This window comes from Heterocephalus glaber, unplaced genomic scaffold, assembly GCF_053883595.1.
Source record: "Heterocephalus glaber isolate CG9 unplaced genomic scaffold, H.glaber_assembly_v1.0 deba00001538, whole genome shotgun sequence".
NCBI classification, from domain to species: Eukaryota; Metazoa; Chordata; class Mammalia; order Rodentia; family Bathyergidae; genus Heterocephalus; species Heterocephalus glaber.
Genome location: NW_028258333.1, coordinates 31,007,542 through 31,030,532, shown reverse-complemented (window position 1 = coordinate 31,030,532; position 22,991 = coordinate 31,007,542). Strand labels below are relative to the sequence as shown.

Here is a 22,991-nt window from a genome sequence, read left to right as displayed (position 1 = left end):
AGAACAAATTTCCAGGCAGTCCATTGGTGTGTTGGTGGCATGGCTACTATAGGGGGTATTAACCAGTTTTATGTTGAGAGTCAAGAGGAAGAAGCCCAGCAGAATGATTTAAAACATTTTGAATTTGGTCAGAAAGGAAGCTCCAGTAAAGTCATAGACTACAATGATGGAGCAGAGGAGAATTTGGTTGCTGAGAAGGAACAGGACAATAAAAATGATGGCCTGAAGACATCATAAAAACCAGTATGACTCCACACTTTGTCCCCTCAAAGTTGAAAATATGAAAGACTTTGCTTTGAGAATAGAGTTCCAGAGCACCATGTTCCAGAGTGATGATTGTCCAGGGAAGTTGTTTCTCAGGATTCAGCTCATAGTGATCAGCAATCCACACTTGACCTCTATACCTAAGAAAGAAGGAATCCTGGCCACTGCTGCATCTGGCAGCAGACTTTGGCATTATCTATGTGGTTCTCATTTTAGGTGCAGGTAGAATACAAGAGTTGGGGGATCATGAAGGATTCCACCCAGACTTCAAAAGAAGGGCTGGGAGGCCAGCCAAGGTGCACCTGAGAGGGCAGTGTGTGAAGCTGTGAGTGTGAAGCTAAAGGTACAGTATGGATCTCTGAAAGTTTGAGAAACTAGGAACATAGATTGTTTGAGGAAAGTTAACGGAGTGAGGAAAGCCAGCCCAAGAGAGAAGCTGTGGGAACTATAACCATCTGCAGTGCCATAGAGGCTGAGCCAACGAAGCCCTTTGGAGTTTTCATCTTGCCTCAGATTACACCAAATGCTGGACATGAGACTATGAGATTTAATATATGTTCTGCTGGATTTTGGATTTTCTTTGATCCCATTTCTTTCTATTCCCCTTTTATACCTCTTAGAATGAGAATGCTTATTTTGTACTATTATATGTTGGAAGTGTCTAACTTTCTTTTCATTTGTACAGGGGCTTGCAGCTAAGAGTTTGACTTAAATCTCAGAGGAGACTTTGGACTTGGACTTTGCAGAAATGCTGAAATTCTTAGAACTTCAACAACTCTTAGAGGTGGACTAAATGTCTTTTGCATAAAGGGATGTGCATGAGGCTTTCGAGGGCCAGGGGAAGAATGTTATGGCTTATAGATAGATGTCCCACTAAAGCCTCATGCAGTCATAGTTGGGGCTTTTCAGAGGCACTGCATTTATGGTGTGTAAATATGGACTATAGGTATGATACTGGGATTAAGATTGTATGGTACTGGGCTGGGGATTTAGCCCAGTGGTTCTGCCATCTTCCTTGAAGGCCCAAGGACCCGAGTCTGATCCCTGGTACCAAAAAAAATAAAAAATGATTGCATGGTACTGGATTAATCTACTAATTGGTTTATCATCATTCTAGGTATGGGTAATGGGAAATCCCACCCTGGGCATGAGTGGCACCACCCAAGAGACTTGTAGCCTGGATAGGATACAAGGGAAAGGAAGACTTGGTGCTTACTGCCTCCAGCCTACTCTGCCATGGGCTGCGTCTCTTCTGCGATGCCCCATGGCCATGCTGCCCTGCTTTGGAGCCAGCTGACTATGGACTGAAACCTCTACAAATTGTGAACTTAAATAAACCTTTCCTCCCCTAACTTATGGGTATTGAGTATTGTGTCTCAGAAACAAGAAAAATAACTAAGACAATGATCATTTACATAGAAGACCCAAAAAACGCCACCAAAATACTCTTGTAAATACTAAACAAATTTAGCAAATTTGGATGATCCAAAATCAATAAATATCAACATAGTTTCTGTACACTAATACTGAATCCACTGAAAAGAAATCTGGAAATTAACCTCATTCATAGTACCTTCAAAAAAATGAGGAATTTAATTAAATCAAGAAAGTGAAAGATTTGTATAACAAAAACTAGAGTAGTCTGAAAACGTCATTGAAAAGGACATTTGAAAATGAAAAAGCATCCCCTGTTTGTGGAAGTTAGAACAAACGTTTTCAAGATGGATATATTATAAAAAATAATATGTAGATTTAACACAATTCCAACTAAAATATCAACAATATTCTTCACAAAAACAGAAAAACTCTCCCAAAATTTATAAAGAAAAACAAGAGGCCCAAAATAGCCAAAGCAACCCTGAGCAAAGCAGGAGATATTGCAATCCAGATTTCCAGCTATACTACAAGTTACAATAATATAAGCAGAATGATATAGCCACAAAAATGAACCTGTTGACAATGAAATAGAATTGAGGATTCAGAAACAACACCATACACCTTCAGCCATATGATTTTTGACATAGAGGACAAAAACATATACTAGAGAAAAGATAACTTCTCTACTGAGCAGTGCTGGAAAAACTGGCTGTCCACACACAGAGGATGAATCTAGACTCATATCTCTCATCCTGTGCTAAAATGAAATAAATGTAAATCAAAGACCTAGATAGAAAGCAACACCGAAATGTGCTGCAAGAAAAATAATGGTGAAACTTTAAATGACACAGGCATAGGCAGGCACTTTCTAAAAACAAAACAAAACCAAACAAAAAAACCCTCCAATACCAAGAACCAATAAATGGTTTCATACTGAGTCAAAAAGCTTCTGCAAAGCAAAAGAAACAACCAATAGAGTGAAGACACAATCTACAGAATGGAAAAAAGTAATTTCAAGATACAGCTCAAAAATAAGATTAATTTTTAGAAAATATAAAGAATCTTAAAAATAGAAACCCGGTCAAAAAATGGGCACTTGAAATCAACAGGCACTTCTCAGAAGTATAGTTCACCACTAAGTACATGAAAATTTTTAGCACATTTGGCCATTACAGCAGCACAAATCAAAACAACACTGAGGTTCCATTTATCTTCAGTAAGAATGGATATAATTAAGGACTCAAAAAACAAGAAATGTTGGTGAGGTTGTGGTGGAAAAAGAACTCTTTTCCATTGTTGGGTGAAAACTTAACCTGGTTTAAAGACTATGGAAATCTGTATGGAGAAACCTCAAAAAACTAAAAGTAGAATTTCCATTTGGCCCAGCTATAGCTCTTTTGGATATGTTCCCCTAGGAGTTAAAGGCATCATTTTACAGTGATATATACATAGCTGCATAATTCATAATAGCTAAGTTATAGAAGAAGCCTAAAGAACCATCAATAGATGAATATATATAATATATATATATTATATATATGTAATACACAATGGAGTACTAGTTAGATATAAGGAAGGAAAAATTTGAGTCATTTGTAGGAAAGTAAGTGGATCTTGAAACCATAATGCTAAGTGAATTATAGCAAACACAGAAGTACTGCATGATTTCTCTTATGTGAGAAGCCCAAAATACAAATAACTTAAAGAGAAATGGTAGGAAATATGTAGGTAGACATTGTGGGAACAGGATCTTCAGAAAGAGCAAGAGAGGGAAGTGGGGGAAGGCGGAGTAAAAATGTTCAAGATATTATATGTATATGTACCAAGTCCTCAAAATTAATATGATTAGTATGTGTCACAAACATACCAAACATTTAAAAAAATTAAAAAAGAAATGTCTATTTTAACTTTTTCTCAAATGTCATGTAAAATTCAATTGAAATATGAAGATTAAAGATTACTTTAACTCATAGTCTTGTAGTGTATCCTGTGCTTATAACACAATTCTGTTTTATCATTCAGTGGGACAAAATCCTATGAGTTTTCACATGTAAACATAAAGTAATTAAATATATTTATCATATATAGTGATTAAATATTAAAAATCAGTTATCATAGCTTTGCTAGATAACAAATGCATTTTAGCGTCACTGGTTACTAACCCACCTTCCAATTCTCTGGAGGGTATAGATTCCTCTGGTGTTTATTCCCCATAGAGTTAAATAAATTCAATTGTGCTTCTGATGTGGATAAGTATCCATCTGTGGCCCTGATTATCACCATCATTATGTGCTATTAACCAATGTGAAAATTATCAAGTTACATAATGATAGCAGTCAGTTAGCATCTTTTGCTTTCACATCTCTCCTTGAGAGTGGTTTCTGCACACAAAAAAGTTTAAAAGTAAAATTTTTCACTTAAAAGAAATATGTATTGTTTTACAGCATGTTTAAAATATTTATATATTATATGTAAATTCATATGCATTATTATTATATTACTTCTTCAAAGCCTTCATCAAATGTGAATAATAATTACTGACTTACTATGAAATTAAGTATAATTGTCTGTAATAATAATGGCTCTGAAAACCTGATGTTGTCAGTCTTGGGGGTAATTAAAAGAGTGATCTTTTAAGAGTATCAATTTCAGGCTTTCTCACTGAGTAAATTATAAAGATGCAACCTAGGGAACTTTAAGAAAGTAATGAGGTTTTCATCTCCATATGTCAGACTAGTTTTTAGTTAGTGTACTTATTATCAGAAAAAGCCATGATCTAATTTTTTGGCTCATCCATAGCAGAGAAAAGCACTCTGAACAACATTTTCTAATAAAGGGCACAAAGAGAAAAGGCAATGCTTGTGGAAGTTTTCTACCAGAACATCTTTCAAATTTTCTATGATTTTAGATGATCATGTGACTGTATTAGGGCAAATGAAAAGCAAGAATGTGAAGAAGAAAATCTATCTTCAAAGATGATATGACATTGTCTACCCACACTAGATAAAACTCTTACCACTATCAGGGCCATTTCCCATACCAAAGATTGAGAAAACACATCTTGAGCTAACTTCCTGTATGATGTCTTACGCAAGCTGCTCATTTAAATTTAAATTTAAATTCAGTGGGTCTTTCCAGCTGGATATCTTCACAAATTGCTATTTTAGAATGGGATTCTAAAATTAGAATATCTTATTTTGAAATACTTTGCAAGTAGCCTGTACATATTACAGATGCAGATGGTGCAGCTGATCCCCAGTAGAGGCAGCTTGTAGATCTGAATGATATCAGAGGCCTGATCTATCAGATGCTCACTATGACATCTTTGTTTTTGTTAGCATGTGATATGAATTGCATACACTTTTGGCTACTTAGAAGGTTTCATTCACTCTAATATTGGTAATATATTAGAAATTAACCCATATCTCCATTCTAGTCCTACATGAAGGCATCGATTTAGATTGACTGGGATTTTTTTTTTTTTTTCTTGAAGAGACAAGTATTGTTAGTACCTTTTGTAAATATAGCAAGGATCTCTTCCATTTTCCTTATAAAGCCTGATTAATATTAGGGACTCTTGGCACCAGGCCACAGACTGGTATCAGCCTCTCTGCATATGCCTTCAAAATCCTCAAGCTAGTAAGAGCTGATCTAACATTTAGGCTTTGTAAATAATTGAGCCCACTATATGTGCTAAATGGAAAATTATTTTTAACAACCATTTTATCCGACTTGAAATATTATATAGAAAAATGACAAGACTAAATGCATACAGAATGTTATTTCAGTTTAATCTAAGACTGAACATAGTAATCAAATCATGCTTCTCTTTAAGTGGAATGCATATTCAGGTAATACATTAAGAAAAACCATTTCCCTTGGTATCTCTACTGTAGTAAATCATTGGCTCAGTTGATCCAAAGAAACCAGTGACAAAAGTGGAATTATGTACTGCAAATACATACTTAAGAATAAAAAGATACAGGAGAGAAAAATTTTGGCTACCTTAGTAGCCAGCATTGAAAAACAAATATTATAACTTCAGGACATGTGAACAATATAATTACATCCCAATCAAGTTGTAGTGTAATCAAATGAACATTTAGCTTAATGCATGACTCATATTACTCAGCGTTAATAAAGACATAAACAAAATCTGAGTCTAAATGCTGTACTAAACATTTCCCATTTGTTATCTCCTCTTAGTCTCTCAGCAGTGTTATAAAGTAGCAGCTTCATTTTTCAGACAAGAAAACTGAGATTCTTAGAGGCCAAAGAGGGTGTTGGCAATTGATAGAAATAGGACTACAAATTCAGGCCATGTTCATCTCTTGTTAAAATGCAACGTAAGTCTACTAAACTGAAATAGTTTTAATAGAAAAACAGAAGACATGGCCTGTAACTTTTTGATAATATACTAGCAGATGTAATGAAATTATATGATACATCTAAGATATGGCTTAGTGAAATAAAACTGTAAGTGAAATAAACACAATATAATCATAATATGTATTCTATATAATGAGGTTATTCAAAATATTCTAGAGAAACAAAGAAAAATTGGAGCCAAATTTACAGGAGACATGACAAAGACTTGCCAGGATAATTAATATGGAGCCCAATATGAAATATCTGTAAAAATGACAAACTGCCAAAGCAGACGAGGAAGAAAAGGAATTTAGGGATAGTGGTATCATGTTAAAAATTTTCATTTCCCATGTGGGTATGTGTAGTCATGGAATAATTATTGAACTATGTGAAAGGAAATGATAACCTAATAATATTGCTCTTTTAGAATAAGAGTTTGGCAATGATGTCAAGCTTGAATTTAAGGAACTTAGAATGAAGATCATTCCTAGAAAAAAATAAAAGTATATGTACCAATTCCACATGATGTATTTATTAAGTATTGAACACATGTAGTAATGAAGAACAATATCAAAAAAAGAATGAGAAACTATGACAGTAGAGGTAAATGGAAGTGTAATGGCTGAAAAGACATTTAGAGAAATAAAATCAATAGAATTTAGCTGTACATGATGACAGCCGATAATCTGCATTTATTTGAAAGTGTCATTTTTAAGTGGGGAAAAAAGCTGAAGAAAACAAGTTTTGTTGTTTTCTGTTACAGATATTTAGATGAGTTTTTATGTAGAAAATTCCCTGAAGTCACGGAAAAAGTTTGAGTCAGAGAGTAATATTTTAAAAATATTAAGTAGAAATTTTAGAATAGGTTAATTGTAATAAGGAAGAAACACTGGAGTTATGGCAACTGAAATCAAGCTCTCCCTCTATTACTAATAAATTTGCACATGTAAATTAACTGCCCTGGGTCTCAATTAAAGTGATTTTATAATGGGTAAACTGAGGACAAAAATGTTCACTATTAAACACAGTTCTCTTGGACGGTCTTCTAAGAATAGCACTTTCCAGTTGTAAAGGTATTTAGGAGAGGATAATCTTATTTGGATAACTAAAAAAGCAGTAACAAATCTACATCCATTTACAGTGATAAAGTAAATAAAAGCATGGGATGGAGGGAAGAGAGGAGGGAGGGAAAGGAGAAAAAAAAGAATGGAAGGGGAAAAAAATGATGCAAATAGAGCTTTTGCAAATGGGAAGGAGACCAAGAGTTAGAGAGTGTAGGGAGGGAGAAGAGGGGTAGGAAGTTAAAAAACAAAAGATGAATTCAGATATATTGTGTACATGTACAAATTCCCCTCGATGAATGTAATTTTTATATACTGTGGACTTATATTAATAAATAAAAAGGCACTCTTATAATTCACATGATACAAAGAACAAAGCTTATTAGCAATGTGATTATTTGTTTCAAAGTGTTGTCATAATCAAATGACCCAATGCATAAAAAGTACTTTTAAACATTCAGGTAAATGAAAGCCACTATCTTTCTAGGTTCAATTGATGTAAAATATATCCATATTAAGAATGACTAAAGTAGAATTTAATATTCATTCACCAGCATTTATTGAACTCTGATTTATGTTCTAGGTACTATTGTTGACTGTGACTTACAACTTTGAAGAATATATGGTAGATTCTGATTCCAGGTGCTTTAGTTCTATTTGAGAAAAGTGGGTTAAACTAGAAAATACTGTATCAGCTAAAGATAAATTCTATAATTGAAATATAACAGCATTTTGTGATAATGACTAACAACTTCCCACAGTGTGGATAAGGAAGGTCTCTGGGTTTGAGCCCAAACTCCAATGGCTTAGAAAACATCATGCAGTGAGCACACAGAAGAAAGCAGCAGCTGGATCACAGAGAACCAGCTTGAGATTTGTAGCTGAGATTTCATTCTGAGGCAGGTGAGAATCTATTGGACTTTCAGGCAAGAGAGCAAATTATTTATTTTTTATTTTAAGGACTTCACTACTATTTCTTTACAGAGAACACTGAAGCATAAAATTGGAATCAGTGCAAAGAATTAAATTGCAGGCATGAAATGATTGGTATTACTGCAAGTTAGAATAGAGAGCAGAGAACAGGTTTTGGAGGAATTTAAAATTTAGAAATGACAGGACTGGGTAATGGCTCAGATACTGAGGAAGAGCAGAGGGAGAAACAAGGATTCTTAGTTCCTTATATGGCTTCTCAGTAAATCACTGTTAAATAAATAGTCTCTCAATAAATCACAGTTTAATGATTAATGAATGAATTCTAAAAATGAGTATTGGGAGCTATCAAGATTTTTTTTGACATTTAAAAGTAGCACACCCTGAGACTGCCAGCCTTCTTTTGATATCTGATCTGTACAAGCACAATTCTCTAGTCTGTTGAAGTTGCACTACAGAACTGGGTTTTTTCATCTTCTCCAATAGCCCACAAGCACTCTCTCACACCCACCTCCTGCATGAGTCCTGAGAAAGTCTAGAGCATGGGCTCCATTTTCATTTTAACTTTTAGGCTTCTTGAACTTTCAGCCTCATTATTAGATATGCATTTGTAATGAATGACTTAGTTTTTGCTAAGATTCTAATCCATATTAATAATTATTAATATATTCTAATATTGTTCTATCATATATTCTAGTATATACTGTCAGTCTGTTGTAACATCTTTTAAACCAACTTGGAGAGATGAGAGATCAAGATAAGAATGAATGGCCTGGGGATTTAGCTCAGTGGTTCTGCCGCCTGCCTCACAAGCGCAAGGTCCCAAGTTCAATCCCAGGTACCAACCCCCCCCCAAAAAAAACAAAAAAAAAGAGATAAGAATGTGTATATTTACTAAGTAGAACATTTCAATAAGCTGAATTTTCCTAACGAACTTTAAATTCACATAAAAATATTTCATTAATGAAAACATCAAAGACTATGAAGAACATATAACAATATGAAGACACTGAAGTATGCTTCCACTTACAAAAAGGTAGTCAGCTGGAAAAGTCATTTACAAATATCTCTCCATTACATGCGAAATAAAGTGGAAGAGTCTAGGACTTGAAACTTGTAACTTTAGGGATGGGCTGCTGATTTTACAATCTTTTCATTTCCTAAAATTTTAGAGAGAAAAATCTCAAATGTCTGTGATTATAATGACAATTATTTTTATCCTTTTGAATTTTCTCCTTTATTTAGAAACAAATGTAACAAATATATCTTAGTTTCATTGGATCATTGGATTTTTGTATATTAGAGATAGATGTCTAGATTCTCTAAACCGGTGCTTTCTGATAGAAAGATGATATAAGATGCATATAGAACTTTGTTTTCTGGTAGCCATATTAATACAAATAAAAAGAATAAAATTAAGTTTCACAGTATGATTTAATTTAATATAGCCAAATATCATTTCAACATGAAACCATTAAATAAAATTATTAATGATATTTTTACATTTTTGGAGGGCAATTTTTTTTCAAATCAGATATGTTTTCATATTTTTCAGTAGTACATGTTTATGGTACATAATGCCTACATCCCTTGTGGGAAATTGGCACATGTATATAACAACTTCATTCCTTTTATTTTCTGAAATCCCTCCTCTTTCTCCTTCTTCCCTCTATCTCTTGATTCCTTTCCACTGGGAGAGAGATCTGTCCCCTACTTTTTATTGTCTATTTTTATTTGGCTCTTTATTTATACTTGGAGTTTCTTTTTTTTTTTTTTTTTGCTTAAATTCTTTTATTGATACATTTTAGGTATACAATACATTTACATTTATCATTGGGTGCTTGTACCTGTACATGATGCATCTTAGTTCTTATTTTTTCCTCATTACCTGTGCGCCCTTCACCCCCTCCACCCTTCCTTATTTACATAGACTTTGTTTCCATTTTTTATATAAGACAAACTATGCAATATTTAAGCTTGTGCGTTTGATATATTTCCTTTAATATTGTGGTCTTTCTGTAAAGGCTGCAGGGAGAAATGAACACTTCTACACTGCTGGTGGGAATAAAAACTAGTACAACCACTAAGGAAATTAGTGCGGAGATTCTTCACAAAACTGAAAGTAGAAATTTCATTTGAGCCAGCTACTTTCCTAGTAGGTATCTTCCCAAAAGAATTAGAGATATCATATTACACTAATATATGCATATCAGGTTTATAGCAACACAATTCGTAATAGCTTAATCTTGGAAGTGGCCTATATGTCCATCGGCAGATTAATGGGTAAAGAAAATATAGTATTTATACACAATAAAGGACTATCCTGTCATAAAAAAGATAAACGAATCATTGGCTTTTTATGTTAAGATACACCATAATTCAGACCAGCTACAATTCAAATACTCAGTAGGTATATATTACTATTACAGTGCACAACATAGTTATAATTTACTTGTAAAGAATGAAGAAAAGAAGGGCTTAGATGAATATATTTTTCCCAATCCCCAAAGACTTTACAACTTGGGTCATATACTTCACTTTTAGAACACAGGGCTTATGAATAGTAATTGTTGACCCTTTCTGGAAATTTATTAGGTGCCAAGCTCTGTTCAAACTTGATAGTTTTATTGATTTACTCAATTGTCATAACAATGAAGATGGTGTTATTTTTTCTAATATGCTGATGAGAAAGCTGAAGTATGGGAAGGATTTGTCTTGTCCAAAAGTACTACCAGCTTCTAAGGGGTAAAAAATGGACTTAAATTCAAGGAATAGACTCCAGTTAATGTTCTGGATCATGACAGTTTTCTGGCAAAAAGTAAAAAATGATTTTATATTTTATGGTTGAAAGTGAAGTACAGAACAATACTGTCAATTAGAGTATATGCCTATTTTCATTAATAATATTTGTTGAATTTAATTGACCTCTTAAATCAATGTTGTTAATTAATGTTGCTGAATGTATCACTTTTAGCAAATCCACTGACTTTCTGGCAAATATATTGTTATGGGCCAAGAGTATCTTACTTTGGTGTATTTCTTTTCACTTATTGCTTTTGTGTTACTTTAAAAAATATTGTATGATGATTGTCCTCCATGTTGGCTCCTTGAGTATCCTCCAGGATGACTCCTCATGGGCTGGCCCTGTCTAACTGCCTACAAGATATCTAATTAACTTACCGGTCTGCAATGTATGTTCCACTTGTGTGCTAAAGAAAAAATTCTCAGCAAGTCAATTTTGGAATGATTGCAGGAAATACAATGTGACGGTGTTTCAGTATATTGGAGAATTTTATCGCTACCTTTGCAAACAACCTAAGAGAGAAGGAGAAAAATATCACCAGGTGTGTTTGGCAGTTGGAAATGGTTTACGAAGTGATGTATGGAGACAATTTTTAAACAGATATGGAAATATTAATATGTGTGAATTTTATGGAGCTACTGAAGGAAACATTTGTTTCATGAACCACACTGGGAAAATTGGGTCAGTTGAGCGAACAAATTGCAAACTTTTTTTCAATTTTGAATTGATAAAGTATGATTTTCAGAAAGATAAACACATGAGAAATGAACAAGACTGGTGTAGTCGTGTGAAAAAAGGAGAACCTGGACTTCTCATTTCTCAGGTGAATACAAAGAATCCCTTCTTTGGTTATGCTGGGTCTTACAGGCACACAAAAAACAAATTGCTTTTTGATGTTTTTAAAAAGGGAAATGTTTACTTTAACACAGGCGACTTAGTGGTCCAAGATCAGGAGAATTTCCTTTATTTTGGGGATCTTATTGGAGACACATTCAGATGGAAAGGAGAAAATGCGGCAACCACAGAAGTTGCTGATGTTATTGGAATGCTGGATTTCATACAGGAACCAAATGTCTATGGTGTGGCTGTGTCAGGTTATGAAGGAAAAGCAGGAATGGCTTCCATTATTTTAAAGCCATATAAGTCTCGAAACTTAGAAAAAGTTTATGAACAAATTATAACATCTCTACCATCTTATGCTTGCCCACGATTTTTAAGAATTCAGGAAAAAATGGAAACAACAGGGACATTCAAACTATAGAAGTTTCAGTTGGTGGAAGAAGGAGTTAATCCACTCAAAATTTCTGATCCACTCAACTTTATGGATAACTTGGAAAAATCTTATGTGCCTTTGACCCAAGAACTTTACTAGCAGATAATTTCAGGGGAGGTAAAACTTTAAGGTTTTTGTAGCTATAGTATTTTCATTTGAATTTCTAAGAAGAATGAGAGGAAAAGACAGATGCTTCTTGGCTTACAATTGGATAACCTCCCAATAAACCCATCATAAGTTGAAAATATCATAAGACAAAAGTGCATTTGTGCACTTAATACATCAAACATCACAATTAGCAATACAGTGGACTGTGAAATCAGTTGCTTGTCCTTGTGATTGTGTGGCTGAGTCAGAGCTGCTGCTTGCTGCTGCTGCCCAGCATCACAAGACACGAGCATACTACATATTTCTAGTCTGGGAAGAGATAGCAATTCAATGTGCAATTTTTACCAAATGCATATAAGAAAGTAAAAGCAAAAAACTGTAAATATAATCACCATACATTGGGAATCATATATATGATTCCTCATTATGAAATGGAGAATTGGAACTAACATTAAACTTTTGATATATTTTCTTAATATGCAAAATAATTCTTTTATTTAGTAAGACTTTAATTTGCTTTAGTTGATGTAACTTTAATTGGTTGTCCTCTTTCCCTATTTTCAGAGTCAGTGTATAACTAAATATTTGCCTTAATGTTAAAGATTTTCAAAAATAAATATATGGTTGTTTGTTTAGATAATCATTCAGAAAATACTTTCTAATATGTGAAGTTTCCAGTGTTTAATATATGGCTACATTTTACTCAAATATTTTGTGTATGTTTTATCCTGTAACCCAATAAAATCATCTTCATTAGAAAAAAAAATATTGTATGAGTACAGTGAATTTGTTGGGTTTCTCTATAGTTCAGGACACATATTTGACATTGCAATTAATAAAATTTCCCTACATTAACTTTCATCACTTTGCACCTATTACTGAATAGTGATACATATGGGACTATCTTATATAAATAGTAAACTGATTATGTAACAAAATTAACACTTTCAAACTTCTGTATTTTATTGAAATAGCTGACATTTCAGATCTACATTAACAACTTTATCTACCTAATAAATTCTTTTATGAGAGAAACTGATAGGATTTACTAATAAATTTGAGTTGAAGTATCTTGAATTTCCTATCCATACTGAGAACTCTCTAGGTCAAGGCATTATTGCCAAATAGGTGCACTTTCTTTTGCATTCCATCCACTTAGGAGTTAATATTAATATTCTCTCTTTCTCTCCTTTTTGCTGAGAAGAGACAAAACACATCCATGTTTAAAAGCTACCTCATTCAAAGAGCATGGTACTTAGCCTGCCAATTTTCCTTTCCTTATTTAGATGAAAGGCTATGCAGTTTGAACAAGCCATGATTATCTAGTTTTTTTGCTTTTCTTTTTATGGCTTCAGATGTAGAAATGGATCCCTGACCTATTTAGTGCTGACAGTTGGACCAGGCATTTCCCTTACTTTGTGCATGATGGTTTTAAGGGCAACCTTCCATCTCAAGGCATTGCACTGAAAGGAGTTGAGGGCATTTACAGAAGGGTAAGAGGTGCTGCAGACCAAGTTAACTCTCATGCAATCAATACACTTGATTAAGCTAAAAGACTTCTAATACTGTCTTAGAAGGATTCCAGAACTGTCCTGTGTCTTGACCACAGTGATTCAAATATGACTTTAAAATGCCACAATTAAAAGAAGCTCCCCACCCAGTTTTCACGGAAAATAAAAATCATAACAATTGTCTGCCTCAAATTTTCTACTCTACCTTTCCTGTTAATACTCAACCAAACACTATTTTTTAAAATGTGGTTGTGCAGATGGAAGAAATTTCTCATATTATTTCACAGAACCCCAAAGTGCTTTGGATCCACAAGAATCCCCTGTGACAGTCGATTCATAATGTGCAATGTTGGGTTGAACTTCTATAGGAACAACCTTACTGTACTGCAACCTGTGAATGCCATTTCTGTTTTGGTCTCTGCAATGCTTGCTCCTGCAGGGCTATATTTTATGGAACAAAAATGGACTGTTTATGAAAAATATTTTTGATATCCTTATTAAAAATGCTGAAAAGCAGATAAAAGCATTATTGCCGAGTAATAGGACCATTTATTTTAGCCTCAAGATGGTTCACATCTAACTCCTTCTTTTTCTGTTGATATAAGATCACAATTCTTACAAGAAAAAGTAAATCTAGGGCCGGGGATCTAGCTCAGTGGTGCCATCACCTGCCTCACAAGTGTAAGGTCCCAAGCTTGATCCCAGGTACAAAAAAAAAAAAAAAAAAAGAAAAAGTAAATCTTAAACTGGAACTATATTACAGTACCAATTTAGAGTAAAAAAGTATTAAATGGGCTGTATGATTTAATTTTTTGAGAAGAGCATTTTCCAACAGATCCCTATAGCTTAGATGTTAGAGATCCTATCTGAAAACTAAGTCTTTAAAACTGTCAGAAAGGTTATATTTGAAAGACTGTAATTGATCTTCTTAAATATTTAATTGGGACAATTTCTTAAATATTACTGAAACTTACTGAAATAATCAGATAAAATACAAGAAAAGAAATATATATCATTGTCATAATAAAATAATGACACAACTAAATCCTGGCTTCAATAATATCACATCAGAAACAGTCACTCTCATTTATCTATAAAATAAAATGTGAATCCTCTCAGCTTCCATTTTTATCCCCATAATGTGACTCAACTGTCACATTCTCTATCACATACTGTTTGCACTAGACAATCTTATTCTTAAAAATATTCAGAAATACACTCAAGACCTTTTCTTGATTACCTGTATCCAAGTAAAGCATTATCATCTTATGTGATTTTTTTCCTATTATCTATCCAGGTATTTAAAATATTCTAAGTAAATATTCTGCTTTCATTCATGTCAGGGAAGCTATCTTGTTGGAATAGATTACTTATATAATTAATAGGTTAAATTTGCACTTAAATACTATTATAGATAGGTAAGTTAATTAGATATCTTGTAGGCAGTTAGACAGGGCTACCCTCAAGGAGCCAACACAGCAAGGAGCCAACATGGAGAACAATTAAGGCACATTCACTGGTTAGCATCATAAAAAAGGAAAAGAGGTACTACTTCCCCTAGAGACAGATAGCAGTGATTGATATTCCAAATGGGAAATTCCTTGCCTGTGACTTGTTTTCCCCTTTTATCCCATTACCCGGGTGACTGTTGTAATCTTATTGGTTGGTTGGTCATGGTTTTGCCCCACCTCATGCCCACCTTGTAATTTCCATTGGGTCATACAGTTTTGTCCCACCTTGAAACCATCTCACCTCATGGTTTTGCTCCATAAAACCCCCCTGGGAAATAGGGTCTAGGGAAACCCACCTTCTGTTGCTCTTCTGTCTCTCTTAGACAGAAGCTTTCTTTCTCTCAATAAATTTTTCCTACTCTTAACCTCTGTTGTTCGTAGAATTCATTCTTCAATTCTAGAGAACACGAACTGATGTTTTGGATATCTAGCAGGTTTGGGAGTTACATCTATTTCCCCTATATCAGTACTACGTTCTTACCATTCCATAGAACACCTCCCCACACATACACAGCACTGACATCTTAATGGATGTAAATGAAGATATTCCCACTTCACAGGTAGCATAGAGGTCTTTTTATCACAGCCCACATAACACTTGTCAAAGTCCAAATTATTATTCCTGTGTCTGCTGAAGCCCATCTTTGATTGAATGTTAGGTTGATTGAAAAGTTTTTAGTGATTGCTTATTTTTAAAACAGTAAATTTAGTACTTTAAATGTAATTTTCTAAAAGTGTATGCCATGACAGCTGAAAACAGTGAGATTAGTTCTTTTCTATACATAAATATGTATCACATTATAACTTTTAAAAATTCTGTTATTATATTTCGATCTGGTCTTAGAATACATTTCTTAATCTCCTAATTATTGATTGCTGCATAATTCACTGACAAATTACCTGAGAGATCTTTTACGATTAGCAAAGAATTAAATAAAGGTATAACTTTAGCATCTTAAGTTTCTTTTTGGTGGAATGATCTTGTGTACAACTGAATTAAAACTACATTTCAAGTGATACAATAACTTATTTATGGCTAAGACTTTGGAATTATGGGCTCCTACCTCTGACATTTCCTTCTAAACCTATAAAGTTAGGAATGATGTTTTAACGACCTTCTAAGTCCTTTTGAGGTCACACAAGCTTCATACTAGGGCAAGATTTTTGTTTGTGTGAAAATTACTGGATATTTGGCAAAATATCTAAAAACTAAAATATTGAATACTAAAATGTATTTAGAGGGAAAATGTCACTACTCCCATGAATCCTTCCTTAAACACCACCTCAAACACCAAAAGCATAAATAACCGTTCCCTCCTCACAGATCACATATAATTTTGTTGACATCCTAGTATTATTGATTAGTTCAAATAAACAAATAAATAAATGTTTATTTTTTGCTAGCCTAACAATCTCTAAGGATTAGAGACTCTGTTCATTTCCAATTTCTCAGAATTAGCTTTGAAAATATGAAGTGTGATAGAAAACTGTCAATACTTAAATATAAAAATATTAGAGTAAAGACACATTATATTATTCCCTTTCAAAATAGTCTTCCTTGCTTTAAACACACTTATCCCATTGTTCTTGCCACTTTCTGAAGCATTCTGTAAGTCCTTTTTGGTGTCTTTAGCTGTGCTCTTGTGGGTGCCTCAAAATACTGAATTAATTCAAAACATTTACTTTTCATAGTAATTTTGACTTTGAGGAAAAGCCATTGTCATATGGTGCCAGATCCAGTGAATAAGTGGATGAGGACCCATCTTAATGATTTTACAAACCTGCCTTTCTGTTGGGTGGCACACAGCAGCAGCATTCACTAATCTTTTGATCATATTTCCTAAAGACACTCATGAAAAAGAACTAGAAATGCTTTAGAAAGTAGCAAGAATGGTTAGATGAATGTGTTCAAAATGAAGCAGAATATTTTGAGGGAGATTAATGTGCAATATATTTTTTACTGTAATAAATTTTAAACATTTAAACATTCAGGATATATTTTGATCACATCTCATAGTAGCTCCTCACTAATATTACACTAATGAATGAGTGTAACTTTTCTACCCTCTCTGATGTTCTTATTGTTTGGAGAAATGCATCACTTTTCACAGTATTTGATAATTCATCAAATCTTGGCTTAAATTGTTTTTAATTATTTAATGTGAGTATTTTCCTAAGGCCAAAAATTGGTCATACTTCTATTTGTATATAGCTTTATTTTTTAATTTTTAATTTTTTGATACTGGGGATCCAACTCATGACCTTGTGCTTGCGAGGCAGGCATGCTGCTACTGAGCTAAATCTCTGGTCCTGTATATAGCTTTATTTTTAAGTCATTAAAAAATAGTAGCCATAGAACTCATTGAATAGGTAAATACTATGATTTCTCATTTATTAACTTATTAATTGAAATATTTATTGAAAAATCACTAGGGCAAGGACTAATAAAACCATAAGAAACAAATCTAAGAGAGTTCTTCTTTTAGGTCATGATTTTTTTCTGAAAGAGATAATTTCAAACTGTATTTAAAACCTAATCATTCAGAAATTCTAAAGAAAGCTATGAGCAATAAATAGTTTGAAGCTTTATAGATGAACCTGATAATCAACTAGGTTTAATTTTGACATAGAGATATCTAAGAGAATAAAGAAGATAAACATGTGAAGTAATCAATAATGTGATGACAGCAAGATTTTATGGTTTCCCCCTCTCACTCTTTGCCATTCTTTTACTCTCTTAATAGTGAATAAAAAACCTACCAATTGAACCTCAAAATTGGAATAAATGCAAAAAAGTCAGAACCATCCCATCTTTACAAATAAAAAAATAGAGTAAATGTGATAATGTATAAACATATGAAATTTTTAGACTGTGGGGTGTTTCCTGTGACAGATATTAAACTAAGGAATTGTTAATGTTGAATAAAATCTGAAGTGGTACTAAATATTTATTTCAATACATATAAATTGAGAAAGGAAATTTACTAGACAAATAGAGAATTTGAGATTAAATGATAGAATAGCAGAAATATCTTTTATTTAAAAAGTGGTTTGACATATTGAGCAATAAAATGTGGATCTACATGCTATCACTCTTTTGTGAGGTCAGAGAAAAAACTTAACCTATTTAAGGTTCTCCTTCTTGGATTACAGGAAAATTTGTCTCTTAAATGTTAGGAAATATGTTTGGGTAAGCTTATTAGGCAATCCTGTGAGGGTGGTGAACTAGTAGAATTGTAAAGCTAGAGAAAGCTGCTCTAATCAGGCAAAATAGGTTAAATAGGAATCATCAATTTTTTATCAAATTATATATAATTTCATACCTATGCAAGAAGCTTGGAGCAGAAAGAAATTCCTAGAGAGATTCAAACTAGTGTGAAATTATGCACACAGAATTGGTGAAAGTCAATACCAAAAACATGCATAACTAGTGAATAATAAAAAGCAGATGAGGATTTTTAAATGGTTACAAACTCTTGTTTCTCTATGAAAATATGTATCATCTGTGGATTTCATTTCCTGATATTTTTAGCTTAAAGAAAAGGCATTCTAATATTACATTAATTACTAATGTGTGAGTTACTGAAAATAGTGTTTTTAAAAATATTTATTCTTGAGTGCTCGTAAAAGGGCTTCCAAGTGTTCACAAGATATTCTGGGTGGTTAATTTAATTGATCTGTAAATGGAAGGCATCAAGAAAGTCTGGCCAGAGGCCTAGCAGTTTGATAAGACTTAATTGTGCATTTTCAGGTTGCCAATAATGTAATTCTAGTGTTGATATCCTAAACTCAGTACTGTGCTCTGACTTTTAGTGGGCTAATGGGAAATATGCAATCAGTTATTCTTCATTTCATTGTTCTCTACTCTAAAAAAATCAAAGCAGTCTTAAAACTAATAACCATAATATAATAGGTATAATATAAATAGAAGAATGAAAAAACAGTTCACATCACAAAAAGATGGCAGGCTAACTTGACTTACTTTCTAGTACCATGTATTTTTTCACTTCCTATCCATATGCTGTTTTGAAGATCTTAAGCTTGCAAGAAATCCTACTGATTGCATTTTTTTTGCTGTTTCTTTGGGTATTGTGTGTGTGTGTGTGTGTGTGTGTGTGTGTGTGTGTGGTTGTAAAGCTATAAGCTTCTTACTTTAAAAAAGGGCAATCAGTATTTATAATAATATAATATATAAAAATTAATGCATCTTTTACTCTATTAAGTCCAGTTGACTTTCTTTTTTAATCAACCAATTAAATGTATATATTTGTTAATCTCCTATACCACACCAGTACTGTATATCCCCTCTTTGAATAAGCTATATAATCCAGTTGAAGCAATGGGGAATTTAACCATGCACAATTAGATGAGTACACAAGGTAGTCTAGGGTTAAGTCTTAAGCTGTACATAACTCATGCAATTACTCCTAGATTTTAGGTAAATAGGGGAAAAATAAAAGCAATTGGGGTCTGGTAGAATGATGAAAACTTGCAGGAACAGGTATCTAAAATAATATCATGCTTCAAGTTATTTAATTTTCTCTTGCTTTGAATGTATTCACAGATTAGTCTTTTTATAAGGTCCAGTTACAGGAGTTTTTATACTGAAAAATAGAGTGTTCTACAACTTTTAGTTTCCCACTTGTTTCTTAGGTTAAAGGTAGGACTAAGTCCATTTTCATCACATATATATACATATATATATATGTGTGTATATATATATGTATATATATGTATATATATACATATATATACATATATATATATATGAGAGAGGCAGAGACAGAGAACAAAAAAAATGAATTGTAAATAGATTATTCCTAAGTATTTGTGTTTTATCAGAGGTTTTGAAGCCAAACTATATTTTCCATTTATATAAAGTGAGAAATGGTAAGAAATGTGTAAAGATTGACAAGACCACTTAGTTTTTCTATTCTCACTTTCTATTATATCATTCCTGCACTTGAGGTGTGCAAAGCAAAGGACTACACTAAAAAAACAGAAATCAGGAATTCCTGGGAGGATTGCAGAGGAATTAGTTGTTGAAGAACCCCATGGGTTATCACCCCAAAATTGTGCTGCCTTTGTATGCTGGTTATTTCAAATTGGAGATACTTGGGAGCCAGCAAATACAATGAGGTTTCTCCGTGAAGTTCACTTATCTACAGCTAAAGACCTGCCTAAGGGAACAAATTAACCTTTATCACTTCCGTGATTTTTGTCAACCCAGGAAAATCAAAACTGTCACAGAAGAGAATGAAAGTAAACACCACACTCAGAAAAATTTTGTCTACTGCTTAGGTCCATTCATCTTCCCTAAAGCATTTAGTACCCCTCTAAATTGCAACTGTCTCCATTTCCCTGTCTCCTACGAAGGAATATATGTAAGTTTCTAGGTTACTGGGCAATCACCTTCCAGTGATATCCAGACATTTGATGAATTTGTATCCTTTTTCTCTTGTTAATTAGTCTATTGTCACTTTGTTTCACAGACTCAAATATCAAACCTCAACAGGAGAGAGAGATGGTTCTCTCATACTATGTGACTTAGTCTGGATTCTTTGATTTTGAAGAAAACAATACAATTTTTACATTAACCTTTTGATGCCTAAGTAGGGAAAGGGGGAGATATATTTTTTATTTATTTATTTATTTATTTATTTATTTATTTATTTATTGTTAAAGTCTTTTATAGGTACATTTTAGGTATACAACACAATTACATTTCTCATTGGGAATTGTACCTTTACATAATGCATCTTGGTTCTTATTTTTTCCCCATTCCTAGCCCTCCCTTCACCCCCTCCACCCTTCCCTATTTACAAAGCCTTTATTGCCATTTTTTCCATTTCTCAGCATTTTTCCTTTCCCTTTTTTCCTTTCTCCTGCCCCTCTCACTACCTCTACCACTTTGGACCTTTTCTTTCTATTTTGCATTATCAATTATTCATTCTAATCAATGGTACATTTTAGGTATACAATATAATGACATTCATCATTGGAAATTTGCACCTTTACATAATCTCTCTTGGTTCTTATTTTTCACCCTTGCCCAGCCGTCCTTTCAACCCCCCCAGTCCTCCCTATTTACAAAGATTTTGTTCCTATTTTTCCATTTTCTCATATTAATCCCATTCCCTTCTATCCTTTCCCCTAGCCCTCCCACTTCCTTCCCCTTTGCCCCTTTTCTTCCTATTTCACATTACCTATTATACATTTAGTCCTTATTTACACTTTCAGTTTCTCACACCAGAGAAGCTATTCGGTATTTACACATCTGTGTCCTATTTATTTCACTTAAGAATATTGCCTCGATGTGCACTCTAAATGTCTCTAATTTCTCATTTTTTATGGCTGAGTAGTACTCTATTTTATTTTAAAAAACCCATTTTCTTTATCCAGTCTCCAGTTGATGGGCATTTGGGCTGTTTCCAAGTTTTAGCTATCACAAACTGTGCTGCTATGAATATGGGCGCACATATATCACTGTTGTATGATTCTTTTAATTCTTTGGGGAAGAATAGCAGGGTCAAATGGGACTTCCAGTCCTAATTCTTTGAAATATCTCCATACTGATTTCCACAGTGGTTGCACCAGTCTACACTCCCACCAGCAGTGGAGCAGGGTTCCTCTTTCCCCACAGCCCCACCAGCATTTGTTATTGGTTGATTTCATGACAGCAGCCATTCTTTCTGGAGTGAGGTGGAATCTCAGCATTGCTTTCATTTGCATCTCTCGAATGACCAGTGATGTTGAACATTTTTTCATGTATTTATTTTCTGTTTCTACTTCTTTGTCTGAGAAATGTCTTCTCATTTCAGATGCTCATTCTTGGATTGGGTCTTTAAATTTGGGAGGTCTGATATTTTTAAGTTCTTCATAGATTTGAAGTAGTAGACTTTTGTCTGAGGAAAAGCAGGTGAAGATTTTTTCCCACATTGTGGGTTGTCTCTTCACACTGCTGGTGGTTTCTCTTGCTGCGCAGAAGCTTTTTAATAAGAAGAGATCCCACTTGTTGATTGTTTGTGCTAGTTCATGGGGAACTGAGATTTTGTTTATAAAATCGTTTCCTACACCGATGTCTTCAAGAGTTCTACCTAACCTCTGTTCCAACTGGTTCAGAGTTTCTATTTTAATATTTACATCTTTAATCCATTTCTATTTTAGTTTAGTGCATGGCAAGAGATATAGGTCTAGTTTTAATCCTTGGCAAGTTGAAGTCCAATATTTCAAGCACCACTTATTAAAGAGGCTATCTTTCCTCCAGTGAGGGTGTTTGGCTCCTTTATCGAAGATGAGATGGTTGCGTGTGTCTGGCCTTGTTTCTGCATCTTCTAGTCTGTTCCACTGGTCCTCAGGTCTGTTTCTTTGCCAGTACCATGCTGTTTTTATCACAGTAGCTTTGTAGTAGAGTTGCAGGTTGGGGATTGTGATACCCCCTGCCATGTCTCTGTTACCTAGAATTGCTTTTGCTATTCTGGGTCTCTTCTTGTTCCAAATGAATTTTGGGATTGTTTTCTCAAGGTCCATGAAGGATGCTGCTGGGATCTCAATTGGAATTGCATTAAATCTGTATAGCAGTTTTGGAAGTATGGCCACTTTCACTATATTAATCCTTCCTGCCCAGGAGAAGTGGATGTCTGTCCAATTTCTGAGATGAGCTTCAATCTCTCTTTTCAGAGTGCTATACTTTTCAGAGAAGAGGTCTTGATTTCTTTCGTTAGGTTGATTCATAGGTATTTCAGTTTTTTGTTTTGTTTTGTTTTGTTTTGGTACCAGGGATCG

At 33.7% G+C, this 22,991-nt stretch overlaps 1 pseudogene; it reads left to right on the top strand.

Moving 5' to 3' along the window:
• The first annotated feature begins 8,179 nt into the window (after positions 1–8,179).
• LOC101714278 (long-chain fatty acid transport protein 6 pseudogene) lies at positions 8,180–12,205 on the top strand (annotated as a pseudogene).
• Positions 12,206–22,991: the final 10,786 nt, after the last annotated feature.